The 18,534-nt window shown below is 36.5% G+C and overlaps 1 protein-coding gene across 1 annotated transcript in view; it reads right to left on the bottom strand.

Annotated features, from left to right (window-relative positions):
- The window catches only part of CD44 (CD44 molecule (Indian blood group)), a 73,384-nt gene extending 56,643 nt beyond the window's left edge, over positions 1-16,741 (bottom strand). The window contains exons 1-3 of the mRNA XM_042870782.1: positions 16,721-16,741; positions 8,079-8,156; positions 7,333-7,444 (exon numbers count right to left, since the gene is read on the bottom strand). The gene's annotated coding sequence lies outside the window, so the exon portion shown is untranslated. The remainder of the gene's footprint in view (positions 1-7,332; positions 7,445-8,078; positions 8,157-16,720) is intronic.
- Positions 16,742-18,534: the final 1,793 nt, after the last annotated feature.

Genomic DNA, 18,534 nt, shown 5'->3' with positions numbered 1-18,534 from the left:
CTTTTGCATGGCATGCAGTGCTACAGAATATTGGAAACAACAACTATGTAGCTATAATTCTGTTGTAAATTCTTATGACCAGAGTGGTACTGTAGGACAGAAGTCATTGAAAAAAAAGGTTACAACATTTGAAACATGAGTACGACGGCTGTTCTTATCACAAGCTTTTTTTTTTTGGTTGAGATTATTTTAACATCATTAATTAATCATTTTGCACCTGCTCAGAACCATGAAATACATCATGCCATCTTCTTTCAAGTGTGGTAATAGAGTACAGAGGTATAGAATATAACTTCTGATATATCTTTGGTCATTGAAATATCAATTCTAAAAAGAAAAAAAAAAATTCTCAAGCAAAACATACTTGTAGTCCTTCAGATGACTGCTAAGTTCGCTCACGTGTGCAGGTTTAGCCATGCAACAGTGACCATACAAATAACACATAGAATACCCTCATGAATTTGAGAGCCACAAGACAAACTATAGGAAGCTGGAAAAACAGAGGAGAGTTCCACAAAACGCTCACATGGTGATGATTCCTCCTGATTTTTGGGGGGCAAAGCTGAGCTAGTCTGGACACATAGACAAATCACAGCACTGGCCTTAGGCATTCTTTTGTACAAGCAGAGACTCAAATTCACCCGAAGCTTTAGTACCAGTTTCATATTCCCCACTGCTAAGAAGTCTCAGAATGAAACTATATAAGGGTCATGAGCTACAGTATGATCCTGTGAATCTTCCCGTATTGTCCCCAGTTCCTGAATGTAAAAAATGGAGTTATACTCCTAGAGGAGGAAAAGTTAGTTCTCGATTTTTCGATATTGGTGGAAAAAAAATACCTTTTCCCAAGACAAAATCTGTGCAGGAATTTGTGCAGGAAGCAGCACAAACAACCAACTAGAGAAACCACTGAAAATGACAAACGCAAACAAGAGAGAAGCATTAATTCTTGGCAGCTTGAACCCTCCCACTATTTTGAGGATCTGAATGCTACCCATCAACCAGTCTGAGATTTTGTGAAGAGAACAGCAGTGACTAACAACACAAACCAAATGGCATTCAGCTGTATCTGTCAAAGACTTCAAACTTAACTTTAAAATAAAAGGAGAGCAGGATACAAAGTAAAGTTTTAAAAATGTGGTCTGTTCCACGCTTTGAAATTTAAAATCAAGTTCTATTTCCTCCTTTTGATTATAAAGTTTAGCTTTCTTCAGGACCCACAAGCTATCCAGGACACTTATAAAGGTAGGAATATCTCCATTAAACCAATATGCCTCACAAAACTACGTTACCTTTTCTCTCTGCTTATATCCCCAAACCCAACGCATTCTAGTGGGAGGGTGAGGAAACTCCAAAGTCTCAAGAATTTTCATAAACCTCAGCTTGCTTTCTCTGTTAAAAAAGACACCAGAATTTGCATCTCTGGCAATTGTAACGAGGCAGAAAGAAGTGCAAAAAGCAGAGAAAATATGAACCTGGGGAGAATTCGGAACACTGCTTTAAGACATATTCTCAAGTAAGAAACAAGTCAGAGAAACAACGTGAGCTGTGATACAGAGAACACATTTCTACCCAGCAGTTAAGGCTCTGTTGTCTCAATCAGTAATGATTTGCACATAATCACCACCTACTTACACGTTCCAGATAAACAGAAATTCACTTCTGAAATTTATTCTTTAATTTACCATCAAACACATTTGTTTAATTATTCACAAAAGCTTTTGAAATTGAATCAGGATCCATCTGTGGGGTTTATAAATAAATTCCAATTTCCAAGTGAACAAACACGTTTTTCACAGTATCCACCTTAGTCCAATCATATCTTTCCTCTGCATGTGCCTACATGATGAGTGAAGGAAAGGAATAAACAATCATTCCAAGTGTTTGGCAATGAACTCTCTCTATTATTGTCAAGAAATTGCACATCAGATGAGAAGCTGCAGAGCTTAATTAAAAGGAAACACAGTTACAGTCTGTTACTTTCTTCTTAAGTTATGATTTATTTTAAACTTGCAGAAATCCTCAACATCCTCTTAGAGGAAATAAAGATCTCAGAAATGCAAACAGATTATAGAAAGTACCAAAATGGCATTCAAGGATTGCTTGGTTTAAATATCCCCCTGTATTTCTGCACAGTTACTCTACTGTTTGGACTCCCTTGAGACTATTATTGGTGTTAGCTTTAGCGGAGGCATTTTTTTAAAGGAGAAAACCTGTAGCAGGTCTATAAATATAAGTGCTTGCTTTTAAAAAGAAAGAAAGACTGGGAGGGAGAAAAAGAACTAAAGAAAAAAAAAAAAAACAGCAAGCAAACGAGAGAGTTATGATATCAGGTTTCTTTGTGTCTGTTTTCATTCTGAAATGCAAATGAAGGCTGAAGCCTACACTCCAGCATAATGCAATACAAAGATGCTTGTATACGTATTGAGATTTTTATGATTTGAAATATAGATTCTTTTGTTACGTATCTCTCTACATACTGCATGTAAAGTCAGCAACTTTATTTCACCCATCGCATAGTTGAACACGGCCTCCTTGAACATCTTCAACCTGATGGGGTTTATCTAAAAAAGGGGATAAAACTGATCAGCACTTTGAAGACAAAGGGAATTCCAGACATCAACAAAATCACTACTGCTGCTACTGAATACACTTTAGAAAAGAACGTCGAAGTTTGCTTTCTCTCTGGTGTGAGGGAGTAGGTATTTACGTATTTATCCTTACAGATTCTGCTTTACACAGGTAGGTACCTACTGATGATAAAAATAGGCGCCTCTTTTCAAGTGACTGTTCAGGGATGTGGTGTTGTGTGAATGGAAAAATTCTCTTACACAGCTGAGAAATAAATCTAAATTTGGAAGGAATGTGAGCTTTCAGAAGTGGCCCTATTCCTCTCAACATTTCCAGAAACAGCTGTAGTAAATGTCTTTTATAAATCTCATTTGGAGATGCTTGACTCTCTTTGTCCACTCTTTAGGGAAATCTGGGTGAGGTTTTGGCTTCTGCTCGGGCAGCCAGAAGGCTGACACACCTAATTATTAAGCATTCAAGTGCTTTACAAGGTCTAGTCTGAAAAGTAAATTCCTCAAAAACTATGTCAGTGATTGAAAGGTCTCAGTGGGACTATTCTTGGACTGAAATTTGTGAATAAGATTAGGTATTTTGAATTCAAAATATTTAAATCTCTGAATGAGAGATTTCCTGTTGCTAAATGATCACTGATTGCCACAGAGACATTAATATACACTGTTGTCTTTCTACACGTCTACTATTTATAACTAAGCAAATGGAGACTGCTGCCATGTTATTTGCACATCATGATAAACTCCTTTTCAATCCTCCCAAACTGGCCACTGAGGATTTGAGGCAATGGCAGAACAAGTTTTCTGTGCCTTTTTCATAGCTCTGTAATCTAAACTCTGCCCCCCAAGAAAGTTTTCACAAGATATGAAAGACTGATAAGTTAGGAAAATATGAATTTAAACAAGAATTTGTTGACATTTTGCTGGATCACTTTCCTTGTTCTTTCCCAAACAAATGTAGGAAAGACATGAATGTTTTTTCACAGGGAGAAGCAAGCAAGGAAAATCAATCCTACATGTCCAGGGCATGAAAAATGAAAATCTTTATCACATTTAATATGCATTACATTTGTTTCTTACAAACCTCAATTAGGAGACCATTTTGAAACAGTGTTATTTTACCAAATTATTAAATTATTCTTTGATTCTTGGTATCTTGAAAATGGAATGAAAAGTTCACGCTTTGAGCTCTTTTCAGATCTGTATAGATGAGAAGTGCACTGAAGAAATTAAGCCTCTTTACTTCTGCCAGTGACTCAAAATATAGAAAAGTAACAACTCTTCAACACTCTACAACACCGCATTGTTGCATTTTCTTGCAGTCAGAAACAGTGTTTAGAGCTGTGGGAGGCATGGAAAACACCCTGTTTTGCCTAGGAATTATCAGATAGAAAGGAGCAATGCAGAGGTGGGGAGCTGAGCAAGAAAGGATTGAAATAAACTGGCAATTAAATGAAGCAGGAAAAGCAATTGTAATTAAGGAAAGCCAACTTAAAATGCGATTCCGGGTGAACGTTTCAAAAGGCGTTTTTACTGGCCAGCCTACAAAGAAGTGGAAGTGAGTTGAATTTATGAAAGACATTCAGTTCTCTCAAGGTCTCTGTCACACTGGAATCTATACAACCAGAATAATGATTCTAACTGTAACAGAAACATGATTGATGTTGTTTTGGTTTTTGTGTGTGTGTGTGTGTGTGTGTGTGTGTGTGTGTGTGTGTGTGTGTATGTCTAAGACCTAAAACTTGCATCTTTGTGCAGCGCCTCCTCTACAGAACCCACTGAGGAAACTGACATGACATTATTTTACCTTTTCTACTTCCCCTTTCTACAGTGCCACAAAAGCCATTTCCCGTGCATTACCAGTAATCTCACCTCTTCCATCATAAAAAAGTACCCCTTGTTCTTCACTAGTTTTAACAAGTAGGTGTCTCACATTTTTTCAGTCCATAATTAGGTTTTATAAAATTCTTGTTAAACCAATTATTCTCTAGCAGGATGTTAGGTCAAAAATTCAGTCCACACAAATTTTCTTTAAACGATCATTTAGAATTTTAAATTGAAATGGTGTTTGAAAGTGAGCTAGGATATTTTCTCATCTTCTTATGCAGTAGGCAGCCTCACTTTGCCATGTGGTAATTGTCAGGGTCTCTCTAAAGACTGAAGGTGTTGAATACAGAGATATGTTCTGTCACATTCTCTCTTGAATGAAGGTTTCTGTGTCACTGTACAGTTATTGGCTCATGATACTGGCTCATCAACCATCTATTTCATAATCCAGGCAGCTTCCATTATTTCTAACTGCTGTTTAGAAACTATTGATAACTGGGCATTTTGTTCAGACAGAAGTGCTTAGGACAACGAGAAATTCCCAAATAAAGAAAACTATTTCTCTGTTAAAGACTCTCAGAAACACAACTCTTACTGTCTTTCATATCGCCTAGTACAAGAAATGTTTGCCTGTACTTCCACTCATTTGGCAAAGGGATAATTCATTTTTATTCTGCTGAACTTAATGGACTAATAAAAATTACATCAAGAGAACAAAAAGAGAAGTTGAATTAACTTGCTTTTCAGAGAAATTTTCTATCCAGTCTATTGTCCTTTTATCTCATTGATTAAAAAAAAAGCCATAATAAATAAGTTTTTTCATGCTCTCTTTTTTTTTTTTTCAAATAAATTTCTTCCTGGCCCCTGTATACATGATTGCATAGGAGGAAATAAAATTGGACTCCCACTAATGAAGTAGGAACCACGTCCAACATCAATTTTTAGAATGACAGTCTTTCCCTTACTGCACTGCAATTCACAGCAAACAATTTTCTAGCCCTTGTGTAGAATACAATCATAGTGAGGATTTACATCTGCCAATGACATATTTTTTCTACATACTTAGCAGATTGTAAGATGTGTGCTCCCAAAGAAACAGTTACTGTCAGATTTTCCACCACCAATGAGATCATAACTAGAACTATAGAAATTCTTCTTCCACTGCCTATAACATTCTTTAATATTATTTGATCTCTTTCTCAATTCTCTAGGCCTAGGACACAAAAACTAAGCATAAATTATCTACTTTTCACAGTACTTTAAACAAAGTGTTCATCACCCCTCCCAACTTACAAGTCAGAACACTCTATTTTAGATAGCTTTGCAATTCTGACCTAGAAATTGTACTGACTGTGCGTTTATAAGGAAATGCACTCACATTTACATTTTCATTTATGCATATTCAGATCTTAATGGAAGAAATTATTAGATTAAGCATAAAGTGAAGCAGTTTTAATCAGTGCTGATGTTTGTGTTGAGCCTAATGGTTTCTCCTTTAGAGAGTCAGCCTGCATACAAACCAAACACAAACCAAGTAATCCCACTGAAACAGGCTTAGTCATTGGAAGAGATGGAATTAAAATATTTAGCCAGCAATTCATTCTTATTACTTTGGCCTTAGGAAGTCACTGATATCTTGCTACAATTAGAAATAAATTGGTCGGTGTCACAACTCTTTTACAGTTCTCATTGTGACGGCACTTTTAAAAAGAGGAGAATCAATACAGTGGTGGATATACAGAATATTGAAATATTCTTCTTTTCCAACACCAATAGATTATTTAGTACGTTTATCATACACATTGTTTTGGACATATGCAGATGTGTACACTTCAAAACTGAGCCAAAAAACATACATTACATTACTAAGAGGATTTGAGGATGCACTGTAGTGTCCATAGGAATTTTGCATGGCTTTTGCATGATTAACTCCATGGTAATTATGGTATGGTATTATTTGTACAGGTCTGCAAAGATCAGGAGTTTATAAACAACGTTATATAAATAAGCACTAATGAAGGACTACTTTGACAATCTCCATGCACATTTACTGTACATTCTGTACTGTCTACATTCAGTAAAGACCTGAATTATTTCGATGACCAATATCACAACCACTGTTTTTAAAAAATAAATACCTGAGGAGTTAAGCTGGTACTTTCACCATAAGAAATCTTTGGAGTTTGCTACTATTTTTTCTAAATAACAACAGAGTCAGTAATGATTCAAAACTTCAGTATTTGCCTACTGATGCCCCTGATGGCCTTTCAAATGTTCACTTTAAGAATAGCAAATATGTTGAGAAAAATTTAAACTTAAACCCAATTTAATCAAGTTTCACAGGTAAATCCAATGCGTGCTCCAGTTCTGTCACGCTTTGGTGATCTCAGAAATAAAGTGGTTACCATACAGAACAACTCCTTTTTAATATATAAAATCATCCTATTTCTTGAATTCCAGAGCCAAAGCTTCATGTGGTTTTAATCATTAAACACTGAAGTTACCCAGAAGAGCGAAAGCAGCAAAGCTACTGCTTCAAAGTAGCTTCCACAGCCTACACAGCCATATTTCTGCTTTTCTATTATGTACATTTAGCATTGCTGTATTTGACTAAATAATCCTTGTCAATGATGTTTACATGTTCATTTCCCAGAAAAGTATTAAATTTACAAGTTTAGTCATAGCAGCTATTACATTCTCCTCGCTTTCAATAAAGTGAATCAAAGTGGTTATAAGAACATATTAACAGCAATAAAACAAGAGCTAATGCATAACACTTTCTTCAGTAATTTTGGCAGTAGAACTCTAAGGAGTGTTAGGCTGTATTAATTTGAACTTATCAAACAGTATCAATGACAATAATCTCTATTTATGTGCTTGATTTCAAGGCTTTGCATTTCTCCTTCAGACTACTTTATAGTACCTTAGGCATTATTTCAACATTGCTTGGTGCAAACTGGATGCATAATGTATTGCTCCTGGGTCTTGATATGTAGATGCTGATTTTCAGTCCATCATTAATTATATCTGCTGATCTGGGAAAAAAATATTATGTTATCTCACAAAATTTGTTCAGCTTTAATTGCCACTGAATTAAATGTTAAAGCAAGGGAATCATTTTTCATAAATCCAATACTACTAACAGCAGTTACTCTAATTGTCTTTCTACATAACAAGAAGAAAATTTCTTTGCAAAAGCAATTAAATCTCCCCTGATGTTTACAGATCAAACATTGTAGAGCTGGCTGAGAATTAAATTGGCTAAAATTCAGTAAATACAAAATGAATCTGGGCTATTTTCATTGTGCTAAGCAAAATGCAAAAGCAAATAAGCAGAGGCAACTGCAAAAAGGCAGGAATGTTCTTCCTCCCAGTATACCTTCTGATACCCAGTACTTAAAAATTGGTATCTACTGTATAGTTGCAGACTCTTCAGTTTTATAGAACCACTGAATCACAGAACCATTAAGGTATCTCTAAGATAATCTAGTCCAACCATCCACTACCAACAAATTGTCCATGAAACTCACATAAATACAAAATACATACAAAGTGGACAGCAATCCTGTATTTTTAGTCACAGGCACCATTAAGTATGCACCATTAATTATGTGATAATATGTTTCATGTATGAAATGCATAAATATGTGATACTCAGTATGTACTTACCTAAAATTCACACTGATGGTATCACCATATTATCAGCAAGGATGGAAAAAGCCAGGCATTACAGCCTTCAGGATGGGCCTGAGGAATAAAAGCCTTTGAAAATAAGCAGTTAGAAGAGATTATTGTATATTGCAGAGCCTTTCTGCAAAAGCAGTTTAATTAATGAACCCAGCATCACTGCCTTGCTTCCAGGGCCACAGGATGAAAAAAAAGCAGAAATCAACATTATTAGTTACTCTCAGCAGGTTACATGAAGAAACAAAAGTCATGTCAAGACCGGTGTTTAATCAGCTTGAGAGACTAAAGAGAAGAGTCAGAGGCAGTGAAGAGCAAAGTTTATTGAAGACCATTTGACCTAAAGAAGAGTACAGAGAAGGCAAAAATAAGAACAAACCAATTCTCTCTGAGAGGTCCATCTGTATGAGCCCTCAAACTGCAAACACATCCTTGCTAGGATGCACACGCACAAGCCCTAGGGTACAACAGTCCCTTGGCCACATCAGCAGTGCTCAGCAGATCTGAAGCTGTGGGGAAGCTCAGGTAAGATTTTAGTCACTTGCTTCAATCTGCACTGTCCTGGCTGTACTCCCATCAGTTCCCAAACCACATCTTGTACACCTGACTTAGTAATACCTATGCTTTTTTTTTTTTTTTTACTATTCTTCATGTAACAGTAACATCTTGGTCTTTTCTGTCATGCTGTATATTTATTGCGCAAGCACCTGGAATAAAACACCTGGATTTTGCAAAAATGAAGAGATGTAGATTCTTTGCAAGGAGGTTCAGAAAGTCCAACTCATTGTCTGATGTACTCATCAAGATTGTATTTCACTACTGCAGCTATAGAGCAGCTGGTGAGCGTAAACTTGGCAATGCCTTCTAGCAGACAAAATGACGTTCAAATGGGGAATCCAAGCAGTTTGCCAGGACTCTTGAATTTAGGCTTGTGTATGTCTTGGAAAATAACAGCATTTTTCCTATTTTGTAGTTCAGATAAACGCTCCCCCCTCCCAACAGTCTGAGTCAGTTTGCCTTTTCTTTTGTAATTACAAGAAAAAATAGTACATGGTAAAAAGGTAGATTTAATTCCTTCTAGACTGTGAAATAGCACATCAAGTATCTGCAATAATTGGTAGTAGAGAGTTTATAAAGATCAACCAAGATTTTAGCACTGCTTCTATGAAAGCCACCAGGAGAAAGCAAAATAAACAAATCACCCATGCAAACAATATTAAAACCTCATTCCTACTAAGGAGAATTTAGCCTCACACCTGACAAAGTACTCATTTTGCCTTAGAAGCAAAGATAATGCTTAACTGAACAAGACATTGAGTAAAATGAAATAACTGAATGGACTTGAAATATAATGGTCGAAACAGGAAAAAAATATTACGTTTGGAAAGAAGAAACAGAACATAAATGTTACTGTGTACATTTTTGGTTTAGCAGTTCCTATGGAAAAAAAAAAAAAATTCCAAACCCTAAAAAAAAAAAAAAGAAAATCAGAGAAAACAATTTAGACAAAGGTTTGATCTAAGGCACAGATATAGCTACATGCGTACCAGAATCTTCTTGCCAGTTAGTTACCAATGATAAAAAAAGAAATGCACATTGCCGTTTGTCCTTTGTGGGATTCAGTTTCCTGCCTAGAAGACTGTTCTTTGCTTACAGTTGTAAAATATTACATGCAGCTGTACTAAAACACAAGGCACAGACCAATGATGTGCACTAGACTGCTGTGTATAACTGAACTGTCTGGTCGTTTTAATCACTGCACCATGTTTTACATAAACATTTTTTTACTTTCTTATTGAGAGTAAATGGAAGACATTTAAAAGCAAGTGGAGCAAGAAAACAGAGACTCCTCTAGACACGTTTCCATTAGCTAATTCTTCCTACTTTCCTGTTAGTTTTCCCTATCTCCCTATTAGTAAAATTTTGTTTAATTTCCCAGTGCAAAACGGACAGAGCATGTACAATTTTATTTGGAATACCCATAATATACAAGTAACATGCACGTGTTGCATTTAAGAGTGCAATCTCTTCATATTCTCTTCACGCTCCTAATATTTGCTGAAGTGATTCCCACAGGTTCTCAACTTCGTATGTTTTTATTCTGTTCCTGCTATTGCCAAAAGTTATAACCAGCTTCTAATGTGAGATCAGGTGGTCAGACTGTGACCTGCCTCAGCAAACCCAGCACATATCTATGGAAGATGTGGCAGATTCTTCACTTTAAAAGCCAATGGATGGCAAAGGAATAGGGAAATCTACACTGGCATCTTATTGAAATATCACAATAGATAGAAATAGACTGAAAACAATTTCAAAACACTTTTTGGCTCTTTTACACTTCCAGGCCTTCAGCAATTTCTCAATTAAATTGCCTTTATCTAATATCTGTGGGAAAGTAATATGGATCAATTTCTTCCTTCCAGCTATTCGAGCAAGACTACCTAGTTCATATAATTCATCTATTCAACTGCAAGAGATTATTTAACTAAAACTTTTCCTCTCTGAGTGACTTTTATGCTTCAGATCCCCTCCCTTTCCTTCCTCTTTTCTTATTTGTTCTCTAATTGTTTCATTCACTGAAAATTTCTTGCAAGAAATGTCAAACTTAATATGTTATGCATTTGAGGATGTAATTCAGATGGTTTGTTTTACACTGTGTGGTCATGTTTAATATGACCTCACAAAGAACTCTCTTATCTTGCACAAAGAGCTCTCAGATTTTGGACTTCCCATTTGTTCAACTGAAGATTTCTGTGGTTTGAAAAGCTGGACGGAAACAACCAAGCAGAAGTAAGTTAAATTATGCAAGAAAAGTTTGCTTCCACTGTATAGGAATCCAAAGCTACAAAGAAAAAACCATGAGGTTTCCTGTGAAGAGTCTGCCTTGCTGCAGCGACCAAAGGCATTTTAGATCTCACAGATGAAAAGATCAATAATCTTGAAAATCTGGCACTTAGTTCCAGTCAGCCCTCTTTTGCCACCACACCTAGAACTTACACTTTTGTTTGATTCAAATACTTAACAGAAGCTTATAAATACTTACAACAGACAGAACAATATTGACACACCTGAGAGGCAATGACTTTCTCTGTGATTTCCATGTAGAGATGCAGGAGATATGTAGTGGTCAGAAATACATAACTGCAATCTTTCCAATCTGAGAACAAACAAGTCCCTTCCCATTGGAGGGGGTGGGCTGGGGGGAACAGAGGGAGGGGAAAGAGCAAAGTATTAAATAACGGCAGACAATAATCTAAAGAATCATAGAGCCACCAAGGTTGGAAAAGACCTCCAAGATCATCCTGTCCAACTGTCCACCTACCACCAATATTTTATGTATGAGAGAGCTGTTTGTTATATTAGGTGCAAAAGAAGAAAGCAGTACAAGTTTTTGACCTTCAGTGGTCTGGGACCATACTACTTGTACTACACCTGCCTTTCACTACGCCTCCTTCCTCCCACATGCTACCTTGAAAGCACTGTATCTTCTAATCACATTTTACTGTTTGTTCGGGGAAAACACGTTATATTTCTTCAACAGAAAACTACTGCTGAAGTGATTCCTAGATAGAAATAACCAGTTAAAAGTGTCACTGACTCTGTCAGGTCTGATTAAATGGGATTAGATGACTAAGGAGCTGACAAAGGAAAAATAAACTTTTTGCTGAACTTTCATTTCTGTGGTACAACGTATGTTACCTCCTGTAACCGCAATTTGCTTTGCCTTTGTGTTTAAATTGCCCAATATTAGCCAGATTCTATTGTTTTTTCCACTTTCGCAACTATGAACTGCTTGTCTAAAAATATACTGAGCTATAGAACCTGAAGAATTATCGTCCCAGAGAGGAACACACTGTAAATTTTGGACAATAGATCAGAACTTCTTTGCTCCAGTAATATTAAAAAAAAATTCCACAGTTATTACATTTTTTACAAAACTCTACACAGAAACCACTGAGCCAAGTTGAGAAATGTTAACATGTAATCAGTGTTTACTGAGTCTGTATGACTAGTGAGAAAATGTACAAAATTCGGATATGCTTTACAATCCAGTTAATAATATTCAAAATATTATTCAGTAGTATCTAACAGTATTCCAAGAAGATTCTATAAAAACTACTAGAGCTACCAAAAAGCAACAGCCTAGGCATGCCAATATACAAAGTCTCCATACAAAACACTTTAAAATAAACAGTAGTGTAAACTAGCCATATATTAAGACTTGAAGTTGTCTTAAAGCTTCTGTTTAGCAACTAGGAAGTCTGGAAACTGAAAAACATTCACTTCTGGCCCTAATTTATTGCTGAATCTTGAGATATTCCAGGCTGATCTTGGCCTGGCTACTAGTGGGAGCTAACACTAACTTGTAGGTTTTATTGTCTCTTCTACTGCACTGGGCACGTCTACATTGTCAGTTTCTTCCACAGATTCTTGTCTTTACCTTGCACACGTTTGTTCCCTCACTTCTGGGATGCCCTTCAAAGTAGGACAAATATGTTTATGCCCATAAAGAATTCTATTCAGTAGGCAGTAGGAGTGATGATACGCCTTGCTGCACCTCACCAGTTCCATTCCCAACTATTAAGACATCACATCCTGTGATTATCCCTTTTTGCTATATCTATCCATGCAGAAACACACACCATTCCATTAAGAAAGTACATATAAGTGGGTAGAAAATTGACCTTTTAGTTATCTTTTTTTTTTTTTTTTTTTTTTTTTTTTTTTTGTGAAGAAATACGAATGGTTACTTGAGGAACCTTTACAGATGTTAAAATGTCTCAGAATCAAAAGTAGGCCAGAAAGATCCAAAGATCTTCAAAATCCTGCTGCACACCATTCTGGGTTACCATAATTGAGCAGAAGAACTAGACTGGGTGACATCAAGAGGTCCATTCCAGCCTCAAAAGTTCTGTGAACTGGGCTCTCAAGGCATTGTGTTAGTGTAAGATGGACTTTACAGTCTCTCTGGCTGCTTACACTAACAGAGCACAGAACTTTGTATTGCATCTCAATCCCAAACTGGAGCTTAGGACTACTTTAAGGACTAAATTGTGATAACTAATTCTGTAACATGGTAAGCATGGGGTAAGCATGGAATGTACAACTTTCTATAAAGGACTGAATGTGCAAAGGCTTGTAGGATATCAACTCAGAGATGAGCCCAAGAGTGGGTTGTGCCGGGTTGTTCTAGTCAAATCATTAGAATAACAGGCTCTGTGCATGGAGCAGTCCAAATGTTTACAGACAATCAGTGATAAACAGCATTTAACCAAAACAAGTTTAAACCCGGATTTTGGAACAGGTTTGTGTGATGTAAATATGCCAGAACGGAAATAAATGTAAATTCTATCAATAAGTCTAATAAAAAGTTGCATCAAATTTTCTCGTAGGCCTAAGAAAGTGACTAAGGGTCACTTTTTAAAACTTTTACTCAGACTACAGAGAACTAAATCAAACGCTTTTAAAACAAAACCAACAAACATTGTCTTGTCTGACTGCAGCAGCTGTAAGTATGATCAAATCCTCCTGCTACGCAGATTCATGAAAAGAATTTATGCACTATTTATAAATATAAAACCATTGAAATTCCCATTGTAGCAACTCATGTTCGCAAGAACGCTTGATTTCTTTTTGTTCTCCTTTCACTCGGTATGGTTCAACTGCCTGCTCTCGATGAAACTAACTTGTTTAACTAATAAAAGCAACTGAATTGAGCAGGGTTTCCCCAGAAGAGGAACGGAAATTTTTTACTGAAGAGTAATACAAAATTAACTGATAGAAAAAAATTCTTAACTGCTTCAAATGTTCAACTAGAAAGGTCTGAGAGGGTCAGATGCACACATCTGCAAGTATTTCATTTTCCATTCCTTGCTGCTGCCACACCTCTGTGGAATCACCAGCCTGACTTACTGCTAGGTTACTAACTAACTAGGATGGCCAAGGAGCCAAAACACAGAAACAATAACTTTTGTCACTGTCTGAACTGTTACTTGTTCCTTTCAAGTGTATATCACCTGTCCCCCAGAAATACTTTCACAGGCGTATTTGTATCTATCAAAGGAAAGCATCATGCAAAAAAGTACTTAGTAGACTTTCATGTGGACATGGAAATGTTCCTTCCAGACAAGAACTACAGTGTTCTAGATTATGTGCATACTTCCTATAAAAATGTTTCCCACATGAAGAAATGTGATACCTGAGATTTATCATACAAGACCTCTAAAATATTCGTGTTTTCTGAACACTCTTCAGCACTTTCCAGAAAATGTTCATTAGCTACATGAAAAGAAGACGGAATCTTCAACACAGCTTTTCTCTTTTCATTCAGGTAAATGTAACCCCATTCCTTCTATATGAAATTCATTACATGGAAAACTACGGAATCTCAGATTTCTCATTTTCACTGAGAAAAAAGTTTTGTGGCGAGCTTTTTTTTTCTTTTTCTGTGTGTGTCTCAAGTGGTAAGCTTTAAGTAATGACCATAAAGCAAAACTGCAAAATGCTTTGCAAAATGTGTTGTCAGTTTTGCAGAAGTACAAGGCCTTGTGGCAGTGGAGCTACTTCCTCTCTTTTCTTGCTAACATGTAGTTTAAACATCGAATTGAAGACATCAGCACTGATTTGGAACAATCTCACTCTGTACCAGGGTACTTTCAGCAAAGTATGAGAGCAGATGACTCTGAGTACAGTGTTCTATATTCCTTCCTAGATATCTCTCCTGCTTTTTTCAAACCTCCTTCAAAAATCTTAGATGATCTCCTTTTGCATACATTGGGCATATTTTCCTGCACTGAAGGGATTAGATAGTGAAATGCCATTCTACCACTTTCATCTTTTATGCCACTCACATACTGTCTCATATTCAGCATCATCCACTGCAAAACTCAACCATGGCTGATTATGCACGTCCCCTCTCTGATGATATAACTTGTAATCTGGAATCTTCTGAAAAGCTTTTCCTGAGTGGACTGGAAGATGGTAATGAAGGGAAGATACTTTCTCAGAGCAACGGAGTAAATATTGTAATTTTTTAAAACAATACATCTTACTATACACGATTGGCACATCAAAATTCCAGGCAGACTTAGCCAGCCCAGATAGGCCACTAACTCAGACTGTAAGACTGTGGAACCATTTCCAAATGATAATGCACATGCCTACACTAAGCAAGATAAGGACATCAAAGAGGTGATAGATAGTACAGTCTGTGGAAGGACGTGTTTAGTGTACTGTTTCTGCAGACTCCAGGCAATCAGAGCATCTATTTTGGCATGAAAAAGTTGGCCATCTGTGCAATTAGCCTTAGGTATTGCATGGTGACTTCCTATAGGAGGAAAACAACATCTACAGCTGCAGGAAGCACTTTAATATTAAAGTACTATAAAATTAAGTACAGCTTTAGTGACAGGCATATTTTTCTTGTAATTTAGCTCAGTAACTTCACATTTTTTCCTGCACTGTAGATTAAGAGAACTAGAGCCAGAAGTTGGACTCAGTGATCCTCGTGGATCTTTTCCAATTCAGGATATTTTATTGTTCTATGATCTAGTTCTATTATGCGATCACAATGTAACATCACCTTGCCATGGTCAGTCCAACCCATCATTGCCAAGCTGCTGCTTTACCTCTCTCTTTGACCGATTCTATTTTTATTTTATAATTGCACTCATTTCCTTCTTAATTCACTATTTCTAATGTAGCACTGTATGTGATGCATTTAAACTCAAATAACAAAAGTCTTAAAAATATGGGAAAGAGGCTTACACTGGTTTAAATTTTGAATTATGACAAACAAACTCACTCTAGATCGTGTATGTTCTCACTGCACTGAACATCTTTCCTTGTTCCTTTCCAGTTTATATGGCTGAAGGACCTAGGTAAGTCTGAAAATTTTTCCCCCTGGTAAGCAGGCCATTCCCACTACATTATTTACCGTAACATAATTCTGGAGGCAGTATTACCCATTTAGGAATAAAGGCCCTGGAATAAGTATCCCCTTGCATGAAACAGGAATTCTTTATAGTTTCACAACATTCTAATTAAACTTTGGGACTTGCCTACACTCGAGCTTCTCAGCTTTCTTGCTCAAGTAATTTTACTTTATACAAGAAGGCTGTGGGGTTTTTTTCCGTGTAGAAACTGAAGGACTTATAGATATGCTTTTCTTTATCAAGCCCCCATCAGTCAACGTGTGATTGTTTTCTGTGGCCAGCTCTCCTGTATCATCTTTGTAGAAAGTTTAATTACACAAATGAAAATAAACAACATAATCACTTCCTGATTTGGGGAACAATCCATGAAATACAGTGTTAACTATAAACTCTCAGAATGTCTAAGACTCATAATTGCAAGTGACATAACATTTATCAAGAAAGCAAAAATCTAAAAGTCATACACTTCCCCGAAATACTAGAAAGGCTGGAAGTCTGAAAACACCAATATGGTTCAGTATTGTCCAACTATAATTTGACTGTTCTTAACTAGATTTCCTTTTCTCCTTTGCCATGCATCCTCTTTTCCATTGTTTTGTTTACGTCTCATCATAGCCTTACAACGTTGTACTATTCATCTGCTTTAACACCACCAGTTAAGGGCATAAATAGCATTTTTTGCATACAGCATACCTCTCTCAGTACTTCCAGTCCAGTCCTGAGTGTTAATTCATCATGTTTCTGTTGTTCCCATGCCGTCTAGTTTCATTTCCTCTACCATCACAAGTTCCTCCGTGGCGTTGCCAGGCTGCAGTATTACTATATAAATATTTGATTTCTCACTGACCGCACCCAGTCTCTCAGATGAGGTGCAGTTCCTTCTGTACCTATACTGTTCCTTATTTTAGTCCACATTCATGACTCTTCTTGCCATCCTGCTATACAGTGATGAGACAACTTTGTGGTTTTCTTGTATTCTTACTTATCTTACTTTTCATCCTTTTGGTGAGCAAAAAACTATGCCTGGAAAACATACAGGTCTTTCGCCTCCTTCTTCCCTTGCTCCTTATTTTAAAATTCTTCTGTCTCATCACGATTGCAGAGATTTCTCCAGTTGATTAGATAGAACATGTTTAAAGTAGGTCACCCATTAGCCTTTACCTTTTTACACAGTCAGTAATATAACAGTCAGAAATGTGAGACAACTGCTTCACAAATAGTGAGGTTTCTAAATGGGAAATAAACTAATAGGGAAGAGGAAAGGCTACATAGCTCAGGATGTAGATTATTCTGTTTCAATTCTTGGTCTCGTTCACATACTATATATTTTCAGACATTTGCCTGTTCTCATTTTTTACACCTACTTTAAAACATTTTGTAGTATCATGGATATACTTCCCCCATTTTTCATCTCTCTTGTGCTTGTTACACCTCCTTTGCACCACAGTAAACTCCCTTCCCCCTTTGGCATTCACTTCAGCATTTGTAGATTATTAACACGACTCTCTGAGTTACCATTTTTACAATTTCCTCCTAAGTCAAATTTTCAATACAGCAATCAATTTTATGCCATGCCTTGCTCTAGAAGTTTTGCAATTGATCAATAGCTCTTTATGTGACTCATGTAGAATAATAATCTTTCCTTATCAAACAACTATACCAAAGAGAGTCCTTTATGCTGCCATAGCTATGATTTACATAATGATTACTGAATGAAGTTATAGAACTATACAACTCTTCATGCTGACAGCTAACTGAACCACCACTACTTGATTGTTTCTGCCCACTTATCATGCCTCATACATGCCTGGTACAGATTTCTGGGATAAGAAAACATCTTTTCCTGAAGTCTCTGTGCAGCACATCACAAACTTGCATTACCATGAGCAGGAAAACAAATATTGTTAACCACAAAAGAATGCTGTGAAAACAATACAATATTTTGTTTGAATGAAAAGAACATCTAATATTATTATAGATTCATACAGTTTTTCATATTTTTTTTTGTCCCCAACACTTCTACATGGCTGGAAAAATGTAGCAGAAGGAATCTGGTATCAGCAGGAACTGTGAAAGTATAGTGAATCTTGAACAGCTTGTTACTGTGTAATTATCCAAGGGTTCTAAATTTGCCCTTCAAAACTCAGATATAATATGATTGCAAAGACATGCATGTAGAAGAAATAAATTTGGGCCCTAAGATTCTTAAATGAAAGTCTAATAATTATTTTCATGAAGGTTCAAATGCTAAGTAGCTTAATGAAAAGCATATCACCAACACTGCAAGAAAACTGACTTCAGCAGCACTTGACAAAGGCCATTGGGATTAGGAAAAGAGGGTCTGTGAGGCTGCATTAAACTCCATTGGCAGTGTCGATTTACAGAGGAAACATTCTAAGTTTCCTTGCAATTAATTTTTCTTTGCAAGGATGTTGGAGAAAGGAGAATTTTAGAAAGGGTCTTTGTCTTTTTCTCACATAGCCTTTGACATAATGAATTTCCTTGCA

The sequence above is a fragment of the Lagopus leucura genome, unplaced genomic scaffold (genome assembly GCF_019238085.1).
Source record: "Lagopus leucura isolate 7727_CA_CO unplaced genomic scaffold, USGS_WTPT01 Super-Scaffold_1, whole genome shotgun sequence".
Classification (NCBI taxonomy): Eukaryota; Metazoa; Chordata; class Aves; order Galliformes; family Phasianidae; genus Lagopus; species Lagopus leucura.
This window is presented reverse-complemented; position numbering and strand designations above follow the sequence as displayed.